The sequence below is a fragment of the Rousettus aegyptiacus genome, unplaced genomic scaffold (genome assembly GCF_014176215.1).
Source record: "Rousettus aegyptiacus isolate mRouAeg1 unplaced genomic scaffold, mRouAeg1.p scaffold_m13_p_10, whole genome shotgun sequence".
NCBI classification, from domain to species: domain Eukaryota; kingdom Metazoa; phylum Chordata; class Mammalia; order Chiroptera; family Pteropodidae; genus Rousettus; species Rousettus aegyptiacus.
The window spans coordinates 47,102,542-47,124,761 of NW_023416285.1; the positions used below are offsets into that span (position 1 = coordinate 47,102,542).

The 22,220-nt window shown below is 36.4% G+C and overlaps 1 long non-coding RNA gene across 1 annotated transcript in view; it reads right to left on the bottom strand.

The window, feature by feature from the left end:
• Nucleotides 1-1,881: 1,881 nt before the first annotated feature.
• LOC107515521 overlaps nt 1,882-22,220 on the bottom strand; it is a 42,605-nt gene continuing 22,266 nt past the window's right edge. The window contains exons 2-3 of the long non-coding RNA XR_001598032.2: nt 7,418-7,631; nt 1,882-5,177 (exon numbers count right to left, since the gene is read on the bottom strand). This is a non-coding gene — a long non-coding RNA (uncharacterized LOC107515521). The remainder of the gene's footprint in view (nt 5,178-7,417; nt 7,632-22,220) is intronic.

Genomic DNA, 22,220 nt, shown 5'->3' on the forward strand with positions numbered 1-22,220 from the left:
TGGGCATTTCTTAGCCAAGTCTAGTTGACACAAAATTAATCATCACAATTAACTGGTTCATATACTTGGATTTATTGATACTTAGAGATCTATTTTATCTGAACAGTGACATTAATCAATGTCCCAACCTTGGCATTTGGGGTAAGGGACACTTATCATAATAAAATTCTTCCTACAAGAACTGAAAATATTAGAGTTTTGACACTTCAGTTTTAAAAGCTCTTCAAAAGTACATACCAGAAAGTCTTCTATTAGCACTTTACCAGAATACTTAGACATGTTTAATAAATTGTACTGAAACTATCTAAATCTGCATGGAGCAAACTGCTATGCATGAAAACCAATGAGAAAAACCTGGGAGTCATGTCTGATTCCTCTTTCCCTCTAGCACACACCCAGTCCATCAACAAATTCACATGTAGACTCACCATTTCCACAGTTGCCACCATGATCCAAGCCACAGTAATCTCTCATGTAGATTATTAAAATACCCTCCTTGCCCTATCTCCAGATTTACCCCCTAACACTTGGTCTCTACAACGCAGCAATGATTTTTTAAAAACATAAATCGTATCATGTTATTCCTCTGCCCATCTAGTTTTGGGCTTACAAAAGTTGCTCTCAGTCTTCCAGCTGGCTTATAATGATGCTTCAGGATTCCAGGTATCAGTATTAACTCAAACCTAATGAGCAACAGTCTTCAAGATGTCTGGGTACTCCTATTTAGCCAATATATAGTTACTCACACAAATTGCCATGGGTCTCTTTTGGGAAAGATTGGGGTGAACATTACCATAATTCCCTCTGGAGAAACAACATCTCCTTTAATTAATGTATTCTGGATCTATAAATAGGCTCAGGTCTAGACACTGGGCAAAAGATTGTGCCTTTTTGTTAGGGTAACTTCTCTCAGCCTCTTGGTCATATATTCCTCATATCTTTTAATTGTATAAATTAAGTAAAATCCTTGTTAATTGCTCACTTATTCTGCCCTCACAGACACTGTGGTGAAAATGGAGATAGCTCTTAGATCCCCTTCAAAGTACTTGTTGCCCCAGCTGCTACGATAAGTCAGTGGACAGCCTTCAGGTGTCCTTTAACCTTGCCGTTCATTAAATTAATTATGGCCATTCAACTTCTGATGATTATGCACTATGACCTGGCCTCTGTTATTTTGGAATTCTATTATCCCCATTGCTATCAGCGGGCCCAGTTCACCACGGCATCTCCTGCTTTCAGCCCTATGCTACAGAGAGAGCAGCCACCACTGAACTAAGTGATGCTGGTACCCTTCTCATTAGTATATCAGTCTTCTGATGGGTTTTCCAGTCTTATATAAGATATCTACTCTAGCATGCACACTTCTCTGAGCCTTTTTATTTCTAGACTGTCTTCCAGGTGCCCTTCTGGGGTAAGGGAAGTAGTTCTTCATTTCCGAAGGAGGATCTGTGTGGTCCATCACAACATGCCTTTATCACTTAACTAAGGTTATAATGCTAATGTGTGTAGTGGAACAAAACTTGCCACCTCTAAATATACCACTAGGGAATATTGATTATTTTGAAAAAGTTACTTGAGAAGCAGTCAGTATGAGGACACTCTGATGTTCCTCTGTCTCCTTGAAAGCAGGAAACAAATCTCCCACGTGAAAGGTACCCTCTGCACACTGGGAAGTAAAGAGACATCCTGATCACCAGAGATAGAAAATTCAGAATAAAGAAAGCTTAGTTTCTTCACTAATTAATACCCAAGCCTAAATTTCTGTTTTGTCAGTTCTTCTTTATTTTTATCTATCTATCTATCTATCTATCTATCTGTCTGTCTGTCTGTCTGTCTGTCTGTCTGTCTATCTATCTATCTATCTATATATTTGGTCTAAAAAATACAAAAGCTATTTCTTTTGGTCCTTTCTTTAGGTCCTATATCATATGTGACTTCCATACATACAAAATTAAACTTGATTTTCTCCTATTAATGCATCTCAAGTCAATTTAATTCCTGAACCAGCCCGAAGAACCTAGAAAGGTAGAATAAACTTTTTTCCTCCCAGACATGTGATAACCTGAGTTTGGAGCTCAAGCAGGCAGTCTGATTTCTCAGAATTAATGCTTCTTACCACTATTTAGGAATATCTGAGAAGTAGCTACACAGAGATGTTTCTAGTCTTTCATCCTGAAGGGGAAGCTAGAAGAGCCAGAGTCACTCTTTACTAATGTATATCAATGCTTCTAAATCTAGGGTAGGGCAAAGGACATGGATAGCTGGAAAAAGCTGCCACAGATAATTACAACTTTTCTCCCCCAGCAGCATTGAGAATCCCTTGTGTAGGAGATGAAAGAGAAGCTGTCAAGGAAATATTTATGAAATAAGCTTTGAGTGTTGTTGATTTTTGTCATGTGTTTAAATAAAGCTAATCTGTGTGGCAACCAGGAACTTGAAAAAAGTCCACAAAATAGCTGCTTCGCCTCTAATGGGAAGTGTTTTAAACTGCCAAATGTATTCTAAAATAAAACTGCCTTTCCCCCCTAAAATAGGTGAATATATACTTTATGCAACACAACCAGTGGTTTCATTAATTTAAGAAAAATTAGTTGAGAGTGATTTAAAGAAATTGTTTTGAATTCAGAAAATGGATCTGATAAGGAAAATTTGTATTATTAAGAGACAGCATTTTCCACTAATTTATTTCATTTTATATTCTATAAAACAGTCATGAAATCATTGAAAACACTACTTTGCCAATGTCAAAACGATAAAACTACAGATTATGACTCAGAATGATGGAATTTAAACTCAAGGAAAAACTGCCAAGCTCCTGATCTCATACCATTTCTGCCAATTTTATTACTTTCTATCTATATTGGTGTTCTCATTCTTCTTAGCACCCTGTTTCTGACCCTGATCAACTTTTACTCCCATAGAGGAAAAAAAAAATAAGGAAACTAATAATTAGTGTGTACAAACTAGACTTTGTGCTAGGCACTTTCCACAAAGAATCTCCAAACAGCAGGTCAACCAAATGTTATATTACTTTTGCAATTCATTTTGGCTAATAGTGTTTTATAGTTGATTTGTGTTTTTAATCATCATTGCTAAGTATTCCTAAATATATCACAGAACCAGGAGAGAGGCAATGGAAGATTAAATATTGATCATGGATAAGCCACAAAGTAAATAATCCATGAATGGACAGTAACATTTTCACTAAAATTTAAGATCTGTGTCACCGTATCCATAATGGTACCACGCTCACATTAAAATAATCCCCGATTTCATCCCAAATCCTTTAGCACTTACACTTCTCCCTTCATAGTCTTTACTGTATGAACACTATGTAACTGCTGCTTGTTTACTTGCTTATATTTGATCTACAGTCTAGATTCTAGTTTATAAAAATCTAGATATTTAGCTGTCAAAAGTGCAGAGAACATTTCCAATGTCAAGCATTACACCAGTCACGTAACAGGAACATAACATTATTGACTGAACAAATAAACCGACTCTAAAAGAATGTTTCATAGGTTGGGTTTCAATGAATGCTAAGCTATTTAAGTATTACTTTACAGACCAATCTCAATTAATCAATGACACGCTTTTCTTGTATTTACCCAAAATAACAATGTTTTTCCCTCTAATATCCAAAATTATCTCTTTAAAAATATCTAGAATTAAGAAAAAATAAGTCTCATAGACAATAGCTATAAAAAAAAATTGAGAGGAAAAACAAAGGAAAAGGAAAGACTGGTAACCATAATACAAAGTCAATGCCTGATTTTCTTGAAAAGATAAATAAATTTCCTTAGATTTTCTTGATGTTTTTCTAGGCCTTCATATCCAAACTTCCCACTAATTACAAAAAGACTCCCTTACTACAGTTCTTGTTGTAGAAAAATGTGATGTCCTTTCTGATCTGATAGTCTTTGAAGACTGTGGTCTCTGCTAAGGACACTCCTCTCCCAGCATTCACATGACCGGCTCCTTTTCATTTCATTCACATGGCCTTTTCTGAATGTTCTGACTTGTTTCCCCATTGATTTCTCTTTCATAGCACATAATATTATTTGTATTAATAAATGCATTCATGTGTATTTGTTTACTATCTGTCCCTCACCCACACCTACCTGTAACCTCCATGACCTTTTGGTCTCTGGCAGCCAGTGCAATGCCCAATACATAATAAACGCTCAAAATGATTTAAATTTAAAAAATGACAGCTACATTTAGTATTATATTCATTATACTTATTTCTCTGTAATTCTAAGCATTTGTGATTTTTAGTTTTTAATATACTGCATTGCCTTTGCTAGATTATTTCTTCATATTCATAGAACGATATAAACTATTGCCAATAATATGGTAATATTGTGATACAAAAAATCCTGAAAACTTTTTAAGATGACAATAAAAATGATGTTTCATGTAATATTAACATTAGTATGGGTTAATGTGCTCCAGATTAGAAAACTGATCACTCCCTCTCTAGTAACTAGAAACTAAGGAGACAACCATTCTCAATGCTATTCTCAGAAATAGTTTTGTTCCTGTTACCTATGACTCAATGACCTAGCAGCTTAAGGCAATGACATTTATTTTGCTCATCATAGCAGCTTGTTTCTTTCTAGTCAATGTCAGCCGAGTGACTTAAAGTTTGGGTCATGAATCATCTGAAGATTTGTCATTCCCATATCTGCCACCTGGGCTGAGAAGACTCAAATAGCTCAGGGCTGAAGGAACTAGAACTCCTCACGCACCTCTCTCTAACCCAAGTAATTTCCACGTTGCCTCTCCAGCATGATGTCCTCAGCATAACCGGTCTTCTCACACTTTGGTTTAGGGTATGTCCCAAGAGATTGAGAGCCATGTGGAAGCAGGACTGGCAACATAATTCGTGAAGCCCATTGCAAATTGAAAATGTAGGATTTCTTCTTCAATAATTACTAAGAATTTCAAGACGGCAACAATAAAGCATTAAACCAAACATGGGGCCCTTTTGAGCATGGTCGCACAGATCACGTGCCTTTGACGCTGACCTCGGGTGGAAGCCATATTGTATTGCATGATCCAGCATCACTCAGTGTCACTCCTGCTGCATTCTGTTCATTGCAATAGTCATAAAGGCTCACCAAAATTCAAGAAAAGGAGAAATAACTCCACATCTTGTTGGGAGTGACCATGACCTGAAAGAGAATATAGGGTTGGAACTTTCACTTAGGGCCATTTCTGTAAATGAAGTCTACCATGTTTGTTATAAGTAACTAGTTTGCCATCTTAAAGTTGAAAAATTTACACTGATGACTATTATAGCCTCCACACATATAGGGAACTTTCTCTGTGTGGGATACTGACTAAGCACTTCAAAGACATTTCATCTAATCCTCATGACTCCCCATTTAGCAGGTACAGTGCTATCATTCCTAATATAGAGCTGATATCACAGGAAGGTAGAAAGTGATCATACAGCTAATAAGTAACAGAACAGGGAATTGATCCAGGTCTGATGCTCAGAGTGCCTCTCACTGTTATGTTGTCGAAGTGAATTTCCCAAGAGACAAATCTGGAAAGTACTGTGCTTTTCTTGTTTCCTACCACCAAGTGACTCAATAAGGCTTAGCTCCAGTGGGTGCCTAACAGGTTGTCTCCATAGTTCATAATCACCCTTTCTCTGGTAGTCCCCTTGTCCCTCTGATCTCATGGCACATATGTTCACATGACTGGTTCAATGCCCTGTCTACATGGGAAAATAACTGGGACAGGGTTTCACCCCTGGAATGGAAGGCAAGAAGAGAGAGAGAGACAGGTAAAGATCGGTAGGTTTGGTCTGTCTTCAGGGTCTAAATCTGAAATATACAAATCTGGGCATCATATGCAGCTGTTTTCCATCTGTGTTCTGAGAATAGATTTATTAAAAGAGAAAAGAATTAAGTGGGCAAAGAGTAGCAAGCCATGTAAGAGAAACAGAGTACCAATAATACTGTATTTGTCTAAATTTTCTCAGTCTATTCTTAAGGCCCAACTATATCCATGATACTAAGAGAACTACATTTGTTAGGCTATACTTTATGTTTTGCTATTGGCCTACATAGTTCTCCTAATCCTAACACATACAGGTAAAATAACAGCTTGCCTCAACTTACAGAGAGCAAATTCTATAAATAGCCAGTGTGCTTCCCAAATTAAAGATTAAAAATAAGTTCATAGTTTTTCAATGCTCTATAAACTATGAAGGCAAATCCAAGTTATTTTTAGGCAATAACTAAAAATTGAAAGATTTGTATATAACAATTAAATGCAATAGATACCTTATGATCGCTATTAGAAAAAAAAAAGCTCATCAAAGCCAATCAACCAAAGCTGTTTTAGTCTGCCTTCAAAATTTTAAAGGAAAAAACTTTACCTCTGCAAAAGGGACGTTCCTCAAGTGTCTCCAGTCCATTTATAGGTGAAGTGATAAAATCAATTATATATATTTTAAATTTCTCTCAATTAAAAAAAAAAAAAAACATTTGGTGAAATCTGCTTCTCTGCCCTCCCCCAGCACACCCACTTCAATTACTTATTCATTATCTAATTCTACATACAATTCATAGTAGCTTTGGCATCACTGGAGAATCACTCCAGCTTGTGTCAACAGTGCTCCCTCCAGGTTCTGTAAAAAGGGAGAGCAGCAGTAAAAACTGTAGTCCCATCTGAAGAGCCTTGCTCTCCTTCTCTCATGCTTTTCCAACCACCTGGGGGCTCCGTCTTCTTCATCTGGGGAACCATGTCCCAAGCTTGCAGTTTACGGTGAGGGCACTGGAGGAGGAGCTTGGATCTTGGTGAACAGCTGGGCCCCATCACTCCTCATTGCAGGTCTTGGGGAGATGTGGTTGACAGAGTGATGCACAGAGCCTGTCCCACTTAATGACTTCACCATTCTCCATCATTATCCCCATCATTAGGAAATTAGAAGGACAGAAGGTATTTACTGTAAACCTGCCACCTCCCAAGGAGAGATAAATAGAAACTGATAAATGGGCTCTTCTGGTGCTGTTCGTCTATTAACCTTCTGCTTCCCAGCTCCGGCATATGCATGCCATCCTGCCATTAATATCCAGTAATTGGCATGGCAGCAGGCAATACAATCATACCTTTACTGTGAGCATTCCCTCCGTGCGCTGTGCCTGCGCAAGCACACAATTACGTTCATAATGAAGCTTTGCTAAACAGTCCGGTTGAAAGACATTAGGCAGTTGTTCCCCAGTCATAACACCAGCCTCCCACAGTCATTCAGAGCTTAACTCTTCACTAGCCTGAGCACTGGCTGCCTGCTATTACTAATCTCTCTACTGCCTTTGCCTCCATTTTAATCTATTCCTCAAAGGTATACTCTTGGTTTTTGTTTTGGTTTGTTTTCTTTAAAATGGCTTTTCTTTCTTACCTCTGTGTTTCTTGGGAGAAAAGACACAGCCAGCCTGTAAATGATTTGGAACCGCCTCCCTAGTTGACTGCCTGGCAGGAGGGCAGAACAAAGTTTCAGCCATGTTGAGGCCACTGGTGACCACCTCAGGAAAATGCCCCTCATTTGTCACCAGGTGAGAGCCAAGCTGTTAAGTGGTGTTTCCCAAGGAGATTTTGTGTTCCTTAGTGTATTCCTAGATGATAAGGGAGGAAAAGAATGTAACTCATCAAATTTATTCTCTATGATAATAAAGCAGAAAGGAGGGTAATAACCTTGGTGTCTTATCTTAAAAAGACATCATTCTCAATTTTCATCTGCTCTAAATTCTCGGAGATCTTGAAGGAACATGAACCCCAGGAGATCCTGAAAGGGTTTACAGAAAATGGAGGTCCACAAAGAGAGCTACCTCATTCTGTTACCCATCTGCTCATACTGTGGCTGCAAAATGAACATTTGGTCTCTGCTTCGCTGACCTAGTTCTTCCCAAGTTACATTCCAGTATTTACTATAAAGACTTTATAACAGTGACTGCAGTAGGCAAACTGTTTCACAGGATGAAACATGAAAAGCGAAGATGAGTAATCTCTTAAAAGCATAGGGCAGATTCTATGAAATGAATCAAGCTAGTCCTAAACATGGCCCTGAGAGGTAAAAAGGAAAAAAAGAAGTTGCAACGTGGGAGGAGAGGCTGGGGAGAGGTAATATCAGCAAAGAGATAAAAAGCTATAAAAAGACCACAGAGAAAAAAATGACATGACAATCTTATTACTGGTGTTCAGGAACCATAGCCTCTCTGTCAGAAAAATACCAGATCACCCATTTGAGAACTTCATAAAACTAAATGATCAATAGATTATAGCTCTGGCCCTCCTTCCACACAGCATAAAACAAATAATAATATCTCCAATAAATATAACAAATAGGGCAATCTTTCCCATTTCCCACAGACCCTTGACAGAACATGCTACAGGATCTTTTCATTTCTTCTTCAGGAGGATACTAAGCAGCTTGCCAGACTCCCAGTCAAGCACAGCCTCTCCAGCTGTCTCCCAAGGATCCACCTTTAAATACAGAATCCGGTATAGCCGGGCAGTCCCACACTCACAGAGGCTTTCATTCCATAGAAACACCTAGGGGCAAGCCCTCGGTCAGTCAGCCTTCTATTAACTAAAACTCTCCAGGTGCTGGCACCAGCAACACACCTCTAAGTAGAAAGATAATGTCTGTCATGATGACCTGAAGACAGGTTAAAAGACTGACATAAATTCTGCTTCTTCACAATTTCTTCTTTCTATTTGCCCTTATTTACATTTTTACAATTAGAGATAATTTCACATTATCTCTTCTGGTTCACAACAAAGTCCAGTGCAGTTATGAAGAGATGATATTAGGATCTCTATTGTACACCTATGAAGACTAAAACTCAGAAAGGGCATGCGACTTTCCCTGGCTGTATAGTTGGAACCAGAGTCCTTCCTTTTCAGGACGCTGTGTTGCCAACTCCAGCAGGCACCATCCACAGTGTCTTATATGTGACCAGTACTTCTGCAGTTGGACAACACAGCTGCCCTAAAAAGCAGCACAATATAGTGGAAATAGTGGAAATGGTTTGAAATGAGGGACCTAATTTTGCCACTTACTGGCTGCATTACCCAAGATAATTGTTAAATCTCCATGAATTTTAGTTTCCTCATCTGTGAAATGGGATGATGATAATAAAAATCTCTACAGCATAGATGCTATGTTAATATATGACAATCTAAGAAAAGCACTTCCTAGAGCATGTCTTTCTCTGTCTTCTCCCTTTTCTTCTATGTTATAAACACTTAACCATGTTGCCCTTTAGTTCAGGAAAAGTTTAATGTAAATACATTTTGAAATATTCTAGCTCTTGGGAAATCAGTAAACTATAAAACATAATAGTGATTCTTTTTTTTTTAAATAGACTAAAATTAATCAGAGTATTTCATCCTCATATCATGTCAGATGAATATTCTTATAATTCCAAATCAAGAAACAACCTCTTCTTCATTTGTCCAACACAGAAGATAACAGAGGTGTTATAGTATCTGACTAAAGGATTATTTATAATCAAAAAATACTTGTGCACTGTATAAAATAAAAATACAATAAGACATATTACAATTCTTCTGCCATCCCCACAAGAAATTTCGCTGACTTTTCTTCTTCTTAGTACCCACTTGTTACCCTGAGTGCTATAAGTCTACTCTCTCAAGTATATTCTTGTCATTCATTTCTCCTCTTCCATGTCAAGGATTTATCAATCCTAGTTGCCAACATTAATAGCTGACAATTCTAATAAACCCAATTTTTATTAGGCAGAATCATTTCATTGTCTGGGATCCAACCCACACCTTTCAGATCATGCTCAGGCTCTCTTCATTTAAGATTCTCATTTGGGCAGGATACCACCTTCTCTCACCCACTAGCTTTTGGAAATGTATGGCAGTAATTTCTAGTTATCAAAATTGCAGGGGCTAAGTTCAGCAATTGGCAGCATACTAGATTAACATACAAAAAGAAATATCATATTTCTACATACTAGCAATAAACATTCTAAAATAAAAATAATTCCATTCATGATAGCATCAAAAAGAGTAAAATACTTAGAAATACATTTAGCAAAAAAGTATTAGATATGCATACTAAAATCTACAAACACCACTTTAAAGAACTAAGAAAAAGATATTCCATGTTTATGGATTAAGGGATTCAATATTGTTAAGATAGAAATACTCCTCAACCTGATCTACAGATTCAAACAATCCCTATCAACACCCCAACCTCCTGTTTTGTAGACATTAACATGTGGATCCTAAAATTCTTATGTAAATGCAAGAAACCCAGAATAGCCAAAACCACCTTTAAAAAAAAAAAATAGGAGAACTCACACCTCCTGATCTCAAAACTTACTAGAAAGCCACAGTAATCAGGACAGTGTGTTACCAGCATAAAGACAGTTACATAGATCAACGAAATAGAATTTAGATCCAAAAATAAACTCCTAAATTTAAGATTAATAAGTTTTTGAAAAGGGTGTCAGAACCACTTGCCGGAGCCCGCCGGCAGAGATCGTACAGCACCTAAAAGAGGGGGGCGTGAAGCCTCAGAAAAAAGAAGAAGACAGGAAAGCACTTTGGGAGGGCATACAGTCACTGCGGCAGCCCCGAGCTTATTTAGCACGGCCTTTATATAAGTTTTTGGATACAATAGCAGAGTACGATAGCAAAGCACAGAGTACAATAGCAAAGTACGGAGTACAATGGCAAAGCACAAAGTACATTACCATAGGAATGCTGACATTTACATAAGTTCCTATATATCCTTGCCTCAGGGTACGAACATCCTTTTCTGGGCTGTAAAACATTCCACTATCTTAAGAGGATTTCTTTAGGAGGCAAACCTCCCTTCCAGGTTCAGTAACATTTAACTCCACACCCTGCTTCCTAGAACCCTTGTTTAAGCAGTCTCAGCAGCACCAGCTGCTTCATGGCTATCAGCTACGTGACTTCTTCAGTGTCTCTTAATGGCTCCCAACAACGACTGAATGGGAAAAAAATAGTCTTTTCAACAAATGATACTTGAACAACTAGATATTCACATGTAAGAAAATGAAGTTAGATGCCTACCTCACAACATGTAAACAAAACAAAATAAATACTTAACTGGATCACAAAAATAAATGTTAAGATTTAAATGTATAAAACTCTTAGAAAACGTAAGAGTAAATCTTGTAACATTGGATTAAACAATATGTTTTCAAGTTATGTATCTGATAAATGGGCTTGAAGTCATAATATATAAAGAACTCCTAGAGCTCAACAGTAAAAAAAAAAAAATTAACCCAATTAAAGGATAAATAAAGATGTGAACAGACACCTCTCCAAAAATGAATAGAAAGTCAATAACCACATGAAATGATATTTAAAATCATTGTTCATTAGGAAAATACAAGTCAAATCCATAATTAGATACTCACTTGGATGGCTTTAATCAAAAAGACAGGTAATAAGAAGTGTTGGTGAGAATGTGGAGAAATTGTAACCCCATGCACTGCTAATGGTGTTAAATGATGCAATCACTGTGGAAAGCTGTCTGCCAGCATCTCAAAAAGTTCAACATAGAATTACCATATGACCCAGGAATTCTGCTTCTAGTACACACACTGGAGAACTGAAACCATGTCCACACAAAAAATTTATACACAAATATTCAGGCCAGCATTATTCCTAATAGCTAAAAAGTAGAAACTACCCAAATATCCATCAATTGACAAATGGATAAACAAAATGTGTAATATCCATACAATGGACTAACATTTGACAATAAAAAGGAATGAAGTACTGATACATGCTATAACATGGATGAACCTTGAAAACATTATGCAAAGTAAAAGAAGCCAGTCACAAAAGCCACATATTAGAGAGTTCTATTTATATAAAATGTCCAGAAAAGGCCAATAAATAGAGACAAAAAAGAAAGATTAGTGGTTTCCAAGGAATGGAGGGCAGCGAAATAGAGTGTGAGGAAAATGTTCTAGAAATAAATAGTAACGATGGTCACACAACTTTGTGACATACTAAAATATACTTAAAAGGGTGATGTTCATGGTATGTGAATTACATTTTGATAAAGTTATTTTTAAAAAATGATATAAATTTTTTAAAAAGTGATATAAATTTAGGCAGGGACCAAGTATGCTAGATGTTCTGAAATATCATGAGAGTCCTATTCAGTAGACTTTTAATGAAACACTATTGCCATTTATTTCTGAGTTAAGTTCTGCTGTTTTTTCCTCATTTTCAGTTATGAAAAATCAGTGTTCTATGGTAGATGAGGCAGCAATTAAGAAATCAAAACATCTGGATATTAGTCTGATCTTAATCATCAGTAGCTGAGGCAAGTTATTTCACTTCTCCAAGCCTCTTTTGTCATCTAATAAATAAGGAGTGTGATGGTTAATTTTGTCTGTCAACTTAGCTAGACCACAGTGCCCAGTTTTGTGCTCAAACATTATTCTGACTGTTTCTATGAGGGTGTTTCTGGATGAGATTAACATTTAAATACGTGAACTTTGAGTAACGCAGACTGCCCTCCATAACATGAGTAGACTTAATTCAATCATTTGAAAGAGGCCTAAGTAGAACAAAAGACTTACCTCCACTGAGCAAAAGAGAATTCTGCCAGATGTCCTTGGGACTTGAACTGCAACATTGGCTCTTCCTGGGTCTCCAGCCTGCCAGACCACTCTGCAGATACTGAACTTGCCATTCTCCATTATCATACAAGCCAATTCCTTAAACTAAATTTCTACACACACACACACACACCACACGCACACACACACCCACCCACCCACCCACCCTTTTGGTTCTTTTTCTCTGAAGGACTTTCATTCAAAGAATATGCCTTTTAAAGCTCTCAGGTCACTTCCATCTCTAATAATATCAGCATTCTAAGTTATATGGGTTTTAAAAGCTGTAGGTGCTTCTGGAACATTTTGGAAGTTCCAATAAGAAAAGACAGTCATTTGGAAAGTGTCTACAGAAATAATACTTGCATTGACTCATCTGACTTATAACTGTCCTTTAAAGTTGAGAATAGAATGCAATGGTTCCTAAAAGTCTGTGTTATCAGAATACAAAAGCAGATGTTCACACAGCTTAAATCCAGACAGACATAAGAAAATTAGGTGTAGGTGGAATTTATTTTCATTTTTGGTATACCAGTTCCCTCTATTAAAGCATGCTTTGCATATTTTAGGGGCACAAATTCAGGCATCAAGGCAAGAGAGGGAATATGACGTTTGGGAAATAGGATCAATCCAGAACACCTGACACAACAGTATATATGCACCATTTACTATGCCCATGAGTACAAGCCCAGATTCCCTTACAGAAGCTGAAGGCTACACTCTTCATCATCATTCATAGACACTAAATTCTCATTTATATAGTCAATTCTATGTTATTTTGTGACTGACTATCCAGATGTGTATTATTCAGAGCCTTTCGTTTTCTCTCTATCTAGCAAGATGAGTTTTGCCATTTCACAGCTCATTTCTCCTTCCACCAGTTTTACTACACTCATTGCTATCTCTGGCAAAAGATTTGGTGAGAGAGACAGTTGATGCAAATGAAAATTTTAGCTTTTCCACGCTCTCCTTTTCTACCATGACCATGGATAATCAAGAATCGACTGTGGAAAGAGCAAGGAATGCAATTAGGCATTAGGTAAGGAAAGCTTCACACATAAAAATCACTAGGAATGCCTTAAAGGGAGTGTCAAGCAAAGAGGAGCAACTATGAAATAAGGTGGCAATTTCTTGTTAATGTTACCCGATGCTTCCTCATGTCATAAGAAAAATTACTTAAAAAAATATATATAACAGTAGTTCATCAACCCATTTCACAGTAGAGAAGCACATTCATTGAGCTGCAGTACCCAAAGGGTACACGATAATTTAGTAGAGCTGTCAAGAATTATTCCATTCAAAAAGTGTAAAATTAAAGTCCACCAGGTTCTGGATATAGCTCCAGGCAGGCACTGAAAATATGAAAATGGTGAGACATAGCTCCTGCTTACATTTTAGTGGAGAAATAGTTAAGTAAATTATTTCAGTTTAATTTGGCTAATTCCATGATGAGAATTCCCAGAATACCAAGAGAGAACAGAAGGACAATTATCCTAGTCTGGTAAGTCAAAAAAGTCATTTTGTAGCAGGTGATACCTGAGTTAAGTAGTAAGGAATGATTAGGAATTAGTCTAAGAAAAGGAAAAGGTAATTTTTGAGGCAGAAATAAGAACATGAACAAAAACATGAAGAATTAGGAGAACTTAATGTTTAAGGATAATCATAAGCTGTTCCACATCCTGGATCCTAAAGTGTGAATCATGTAGAATCCAGCAATGAGAAAGGAGCCATAAGCCAGTAATGGAATTACCGTAATTACTTTGGCTAAGAAGCTTGAGCTTCAGCTTGACCCAATAAATGATGACATGACATAGATAAATTTTAATTGTGAGTGGTGTGGTTACATTGATGTTTTTAATAGAAAGCAACAAATGAATAAACAAAACAAACAAATGAATTTATTGACACAGAGGGCAAGGGATGTGGGAGGAGGTTGAAGAGGGCAAAGAGGGTCAAATATATGGTTAGAGAGGAGGCTAAATTTAGGGTGATGAGCACACAATGCAATGTACAGATGACGCATTATAATATTGTACACCTGAAACATAAACTTATTAACCAATGGTCGCCCCAATAAATTTAAATCAATCAAGAAAGCAAGCAAGCAAACATTCCAGATTGATAGTTTGGGTGGGTCTGATTAGTAGGGAAAATGATCTAAAAAAAGAAAATCTGTTGAAACTATTAACAAAGGCAAAATGGAAAGCTCTTAGCTAAACAAAGAAAGTTCAAGTGAGCAGAAAGTGAAAGACTTAAACATTTAGAAAATAAATTGTCAGGATTGTGGAATACTTACATACAGTAGGAGAGGTAAAGAAAAGGAAAGACTCCAATCATTTCTAGATTCCAGACAGAAAACAAACAAGTAGCAAATGGAGGAGATTTGGTGGTTGATGAGTGCAGTGCTGGCATGTTGAGACCAACCAAGCAGAGAGGACAAGCATGCATTTTCATATGCAAGTGAAATTCAGGTTAAATTAGAGCGGAGTAAAAATAATCAGCACAGTAGTTCAAACTATGACAGTAAACAACTCAAGCAAACAGTGTTAAAACAATGTTTCTCAACATTGAATGAATATTAAAATCAATTAGAAAGATACTTATGCCCAAGCATCATCTCAGGCCGCTTGAAACAAAATTTATGGAGGTATAGCCGGAGTCGTGAATTACTGCATAAGTGAAAATAAAAATGGGCCCAAGAATGAAAGCCCATGAAAAGAACGAAATAGAAGCACATGAAGAGAATGAGAAGATAACCTGCCAATGTTTTAATACTCCTAATTGTATTGACTAGAACAGAATGCATATGACATAGTCTTTGTTTCAAAAGTAAATACTGTGATATACTATCATTTCAGAAATTCTTGACCACAATAGCATCCCACTTTAAGAATTCAAGTTCTAGTTTACCAATATAGAATCAATTGTCTGGCTATGCCCTATTATATAAAAAAAAAAAAATGCATTCCCTAAAGTTTCATTGCCTTCAAAATATGGTAAAGCATATATTATTTTAACTTATCAGATACGTTCAATAATTAGAAGAGCTCCAAGATCAAATCGAAATCCTTTATGAAATAATTTTTTTCTTGAGGATTTATCTGTTTAGTTATTTTATTTTTCTTTGTGTTTAATTTCCTAAAGGGCTGTTAGTTGGGGGCTGGGATGGAACTTAAATACATTATAGATTAAAATTTAAAAGTTAATGTATATATTTATATCTATATAATATTTAATACACAAGGTATACATGACATGTTTGTTCCCCAAAATTACATTATAGTTTTATTGATAGAAGCAACATAAATACATTGCTTTTTGGCTGCAACTGAAAATGTGATTATGACCTCGAACAGTGGTAATTTATTTATTAATTTCCATCCATCTCAGCAATTGGCAGCGTCCATCAATTACAGCATTAGCTGCCCAGCAATTGCAGCTGTTAAATACAGAATTAGCGTATAAGCTACTGTCACTCACCTGAAATTTTACAGTTCTAATTAGTGAACCAGCAGGCTGTCAACAACTAAATGCTCAATGATTAGCCTGCAAAGACAGCATTTTCTAACCCTTCCCTAGACTCACTCATCCAGCATTTCCCTGTCATTGCTTCCTAGTTCAGAATTCAAACTGTCTAAAAGACGATCCTTTCTTTTGGTTTTGGCAACATTCCTTTAAAAGTAAGAACACTGGACAGACAGACCCCCTGAGCCTACCTGCAGTCTGTAGAAAAGTTTTCATATTACCTTTTACCTTTATTTCTATGCCACTGGATTTTGCGAATTGATACCACAGTTATTATTTTACTCATCTGCTATAAAATTTTTTAGAATTTTATATGTGCCAGACACTCAGCCAGGTATTGAGAACATAAAGCTAAGTAGTAGAAAGAGAATTCTTGCTCTCCCCTGAAAGTACCTCTCATGCAAAATGGGAAGGGTAAACAGATTGACAATTGTTAAAGGAAAGAAACTATCATAGTGATAGATTCTAGGAAAAGAGTTAAAACAGAGTCATGCCACTGAGAGTGAATGGGAAGCTACTTTGGATTTGGTAGCTAGAAAATGCCACTCTAATGCTCTCTGAGCTGAGTCCTGCACAATGAGCTGGAGTAAACATTCAAAGGCCACAAGGAAGAACATTCTAGTAAGAGGGAACAAAAGCCTGAGGGCAAGAATAAATGAAAAATTTTGTATGTTTGAGAGAAAAAAAAAAAAAGGCCACTGTGGAACATAGTGAGCAAAGGTAAACCTATTCTAAGGTGAAGTCAGACATGGATGAAAGCCAGAGCATGCAGGGCTTTGAAACCATGGTGAAAGGTTTGGATTTCAAAGTACAATAAGATATCACTATAGGGGTTTAAATTGATTTATGTTTTTTAAAAAGACTACTCATTCTGATCACTGTAAAAAGAATGCATTATAATCCGTGCGAAATTCTTACGCATATGCAGCAAGAACATGCACAAGAATGCTCCTAGCAATATTGTTCGTCATAGTAAAAACTGGAAATGGCTAAATTTTCTTCGGCAGTAGAATGATTAATCACTTTTGTTACAGTCTTACCATAGAATAGTATATCGTAATGAAAATGACTAAACTACAGTGAGATATATTAACATGAATTAACCAAAATAATTATGAGTGGAGAAACAAATTGCAGGCTAGTATATACAGAATGATTACATGTATATAAAATTCAAAAACATATACAAACTAAACAATACCTATTTTAGGTACATACATGTATAATGAAACAATAAAGTAAGTTAATGCAAACTGTGGACACACCTTAAGGTAACCCCTGAGGAGCCACACCATTGTGTAATCAATCTCCTCCCCCGCAGTGTGAGTGGAACCTGTGACTAGAGTGAAGGTGATGGAATGTCACTCCTATGATTGCACTGCATTATATAAGACTCCACATTAGCACACAAAAGTGAGACATTCTTCCACCAGCTCTGAAGTAAACTGACCTACTGTGATAGGGACCATAACAAAGCATATATGGCAAGGAACTCTCAAGAGTTTAGAGTGGCCTAAGGCAACAGTTGGTAAGAAAACAGGATCCTCTGTCCTATAACCACATGAGAGTGGATTATGCCAACAATTTGAAGGAGTGAGAAGTAGATCTTTCCCCACTAGCGCCTCTGATGAGAATGCAGTCCAACTGACAGCTTTGTAAGACTGAGCAGAGGACACAGCTAAGCCATGCCTGCACCCCTGGCCCACACAAACTGCAAGATAAATAGTATGTATTGTGAAAGCCACTACGTGTGGTAATTTATTATGGAGTAATACAAAACTAATTCAGACATAATAAACACAAAATTTGTAGTAGTGGTAACCTCTGGGGGAGGCAGGGAAAGGGATGTATATAATCAATGAAGGTCACAATGTGGACTTCAGATCTAATGTCCTTTCTTTTTATCTCCACAAACCTCCTAGGCTTTACAGATATATATTTGTTCTTCTTAGTCTATTCTTCTTTTATTGAGTATACACTATGCTTCTTAGTCAATTATATTTTTGCCTTAAATTTTGTTTTGCCAAAACTTAAGATTGTTACCCCAGCTTTCCCTTGGTTCGTATTGACCTATATATTATTTCCCCTGCTTTTATTTTCAACATTCCTTGACATTGCTTAAAATTGAGACTCTTGTAGAGACTATGCTGTTGGATAGTCTAAATCAAATCTTAAAGTCTCTGACTTTAATTGGCCAAGTTAACTCATTTATATTACTGTAAATTCTATCATTTTAGGATCTATTACTGCTATAATTTTTTAAATTTATACATTTTTACATTTTCTGTACTTTTTTGCTTTTCCCCCTCCATTCCTGCTTTCCATTAAATAGAGTATTCTTATTTTGTTTATATTTTCTATACATGCTCTTCTGATTATGGATTTAACTAAGGACTCATTTAAATTTTCTCCCTATGAAGTAAGTGCAATAGCTTGCTAGCATGTTCTTTTGGTCTCCTCCAGAACATCATGGTAATTTTATCTATAATTTTAGTTCTGAGTCCTAAAATTTCCCAAGAGCTGAGGGAGAAATCCAGCAGACCATGTTTATTTGCCATTTTGTTAGGGAAAGAAATTACAATATTTAGTTATGTTCTATTTCTCAAGCTATGTGATAAGCACACATGTTTGTAATTAGTCTTTAAGCTTGATGTATATATTATTTTGGATGAATCATTCATTAAATTTTTAAATAAGAGTACCTACACATGAAGATATTTATCATTAAATTAAGCAGTAGAGTACAAAGAACTAAATGATTATTCTCTTGATCACTGTTTTATTAATGCTCTGGCAACACAACTGTTAAGAAATTCTTCTAATCAATAAGGTCTTGTCCAGCTTTTTCTTTTTATCCAGAGCCAGTGTGCTTTCTATAACAGCTACTTGTTTGAATTGTCTGATGCCATCCCATGAAAAAATGTGTTTATCCCAAGCACCCTTAGCAACTTTGAGTATATTGCTTTTAATTAAGCACATGTTATAAGTAAATCATTGTGGCTATTAATGTGGAAGGTGTAAAAAATAATTTAGCAGAACCCACAATGAGCTTATTTTCTAATAATGGGAGCTAGGCTTAGACGTTATTATAATAGAAGGTTGAATGTGATAAATGCAAAAAGGGGAATATAAATGTGGTACCGGGAAGTGAGAAAAGACTACTTTATAACGGGTTCCTCTGAAAAAGGGAAGATAAGGACTTCAGGTACCAGCCAGAAGTGCCTTTGCGGGAGCCCAAGGGAGAACACTAAATGCTGTGAGTGCATCTGAGAGATCTTTGGGAATTCTCAGGTAACTCAGGAGGCATAGAAGAACTGAGGACCACAAGTTATGTAGGTCTGAGTCAACAAGCATCATGCCAAATTCAGGCATTAATGTTAATGCAACTTCATCCACTACTAGATTGTGTTTTCTTGAGAATAGGGACTTGACCTAGTTCACTAAGGGGTTCCTAGAATTAATGGCTGACACATACTATATGTTCACTATAAAATTGATTAAATAAATTGTATTAGCCCTGAAAATTGTTTCTTCTAATCCAGGACTCTTTACCACTGTTTTGAAGTGACTCCCAATTTCCCCTATAAAAGATTTTTAAGATGAGCCTTTGAAGAAGTATAGAATTTGTTCTTACATACATGTATGTGTTCTTCTCTATCATATCCATTCCTTCATAAATGTTATTTTTGCTGCATATACACTTTTCTGCATCTTCCTAGTCTAGCTAATTACCACTTATCCTAAAGCTTCACAAACATCTATTTGCATGAATTCGTATTGAGGAAAAGAGACCAGTTCTGTGTGGATGACACAGTTTCATAAGGGCGAATTAAAGTAAAGTTGCAAGCAGATAAAAGATAGAAAGTGAAATTTTCAAATATTCTTTTCAATCTGTTTCAAGCCACATCCATTAAAATAGTGTTATCTGGTAAGAACAGATGGGTTTTCAAACAAATATAATCAATCTCCAGTATAATTTGATCAACACTGAATGAATAAGTTTTGAAATTGTATACAAAGAGTTTTCTCTGTAATGTCCCTAAAATAGTACTATTTGGGAATCAGCCCCTGCTCAATAAATATTACCTCTCTTTACATTTAAATTATAGGATTACCTGAAAATTTCTAAACATCTTATATGCCGCATTAGATGTTTTATCAATAGTGAGATACATTCAGAGTGTAGTACGGATGTAAAGGCTGGTATGCATTAAGGAACATTTTTACTTAAAAGGTTGAAACTGCATATTGTGGTGAGGAATCACATCTAATACCAAAACCACCATGTAATAGGACATGATTTTTCATAGTGATGAGAGATGCATCACAACCAAACTAAGTTTTTAATTAATTTGCTGGGCTCATGTATCATTAAATAGTATGTATAGGTTATGAAACAATATGATTACACTCTTACCCTAAAGAGGTAAATCAAACAGAGAAAACTGCAGTTTTCACAAGCTTATATACCTCTGCTGCAGTTACCTATGCAACTTCAGAGCTCCTAGGTGGTTTAGACATGTGTTTCGTACAAAGTATAAGGATTTGTGCAAAAGCTATATGCCACCAATAACAAGCTAGACTCTTGCATTTCCACTGTCAAAGAGCAATAAACTATGACGATAACAATGAATATTTGATCTAACAGTAATGGGAAAAAATGCCCCCGAATTATTATTATTATTTTTCATTTTAAAGTATCTTTGACTAAAATGAAATAAAATCTTTCTTATTAGAAAAATTCACACAAAAAAACTAAAAACAGATTATGGGAATAATAGTATTCCTGACATTTTCAGTTAGAGTTGGGTGTCTGGCTATCTTATAGAAAAGATATCCTATGTGTCCTATGTATATACCCTCTCCATCCTCTGACAATCCATGAGACACCCTTGTTTTGGCAGGCTCCTAAGCAAAAAGTCAAAATATAAGTCTTTATAAGAAATAATTTATAAAGAGAGGTGACTCATCTAAAAATATTTTCATTACACTTCCCACTGAACAAGAAGCTCAAGGAAGGATTCCAGTAACTTAGAAATAGTACTTGGAAAAAGCCAAATGAGAGTTCAAGTAGAACTCAACTAGTCTGCAGGCAACTGCTACGCAATTTGATTCTTATAGTCTGTGTAAAATATGTATGTCCAAGTTTACTTACAGCAAGGTGTAATGCTTGGGTGAAAGAAAGTTCCCATTTATCTTTGTTTTCCAAATCATACATTTTCATCCTTTAGGAATTCCAATCAACCATTCTTTGGAGCACTTTTTTTTTTTTTTAAGTCATAGGAGATTCTTAAAAACTTAGATATATCTCAGGAGAAGTCTCTCAATCTCTAACCAACTTTACTTTTTCTTCACATGGTGACTCAATGCATATTCGGACACTAGTTTTCCACTCTCTGTACACTTTATGGTTCTGCAATGTTTCTTACATTTTTAGCTTTTTTGCTAGGACGACATGGTCCCTATGTTGACTGATGGCTGTTGATGGTAGCATCACTCTCCTCCAAAGCCCAGTGCTTGGTGACTCATTCCTTTCCTATAATCCTACAGCCACTCCCTGGGATGAATGTCCATGCACTTCTGAGGTGCTATGCTCCAATGGACTTAGCCCATGCGCTTATTCCATGTGGAATCTACAGTCCTCTCTCCCCATCCCCTAGACAGAGCCAACACTTAAGTTGTATAGTATGTGCACTGTACAATAAATAGAAACTGGCTTAGGTAGTAGGTGGGGGAGCTGGAATCTAGCTCTGTTTCCTTGGCTAAGCATTGTGTCTCTCAGCTCTTGGCTGCATTCTCAGTGAGTGAGCCTTTTTCTAATATACACAGACACCTTGTATAGGTTAGTCAGTTGTGGGCCCACCCCCAGTTCTAACACCATTCTGGATTTAGGGCACTCTCCTCTCAATCTCCTCTAGGGTAGATTCCACTCTTGAATAATCCATTTAATTCCCTTAATGGCTCTGAAGCAAAAAGTCATTAAATCTTTCCTGACTTAACCTTTCCCTCATCTCTATAAGAAGGAACTATACTTTAGAATGG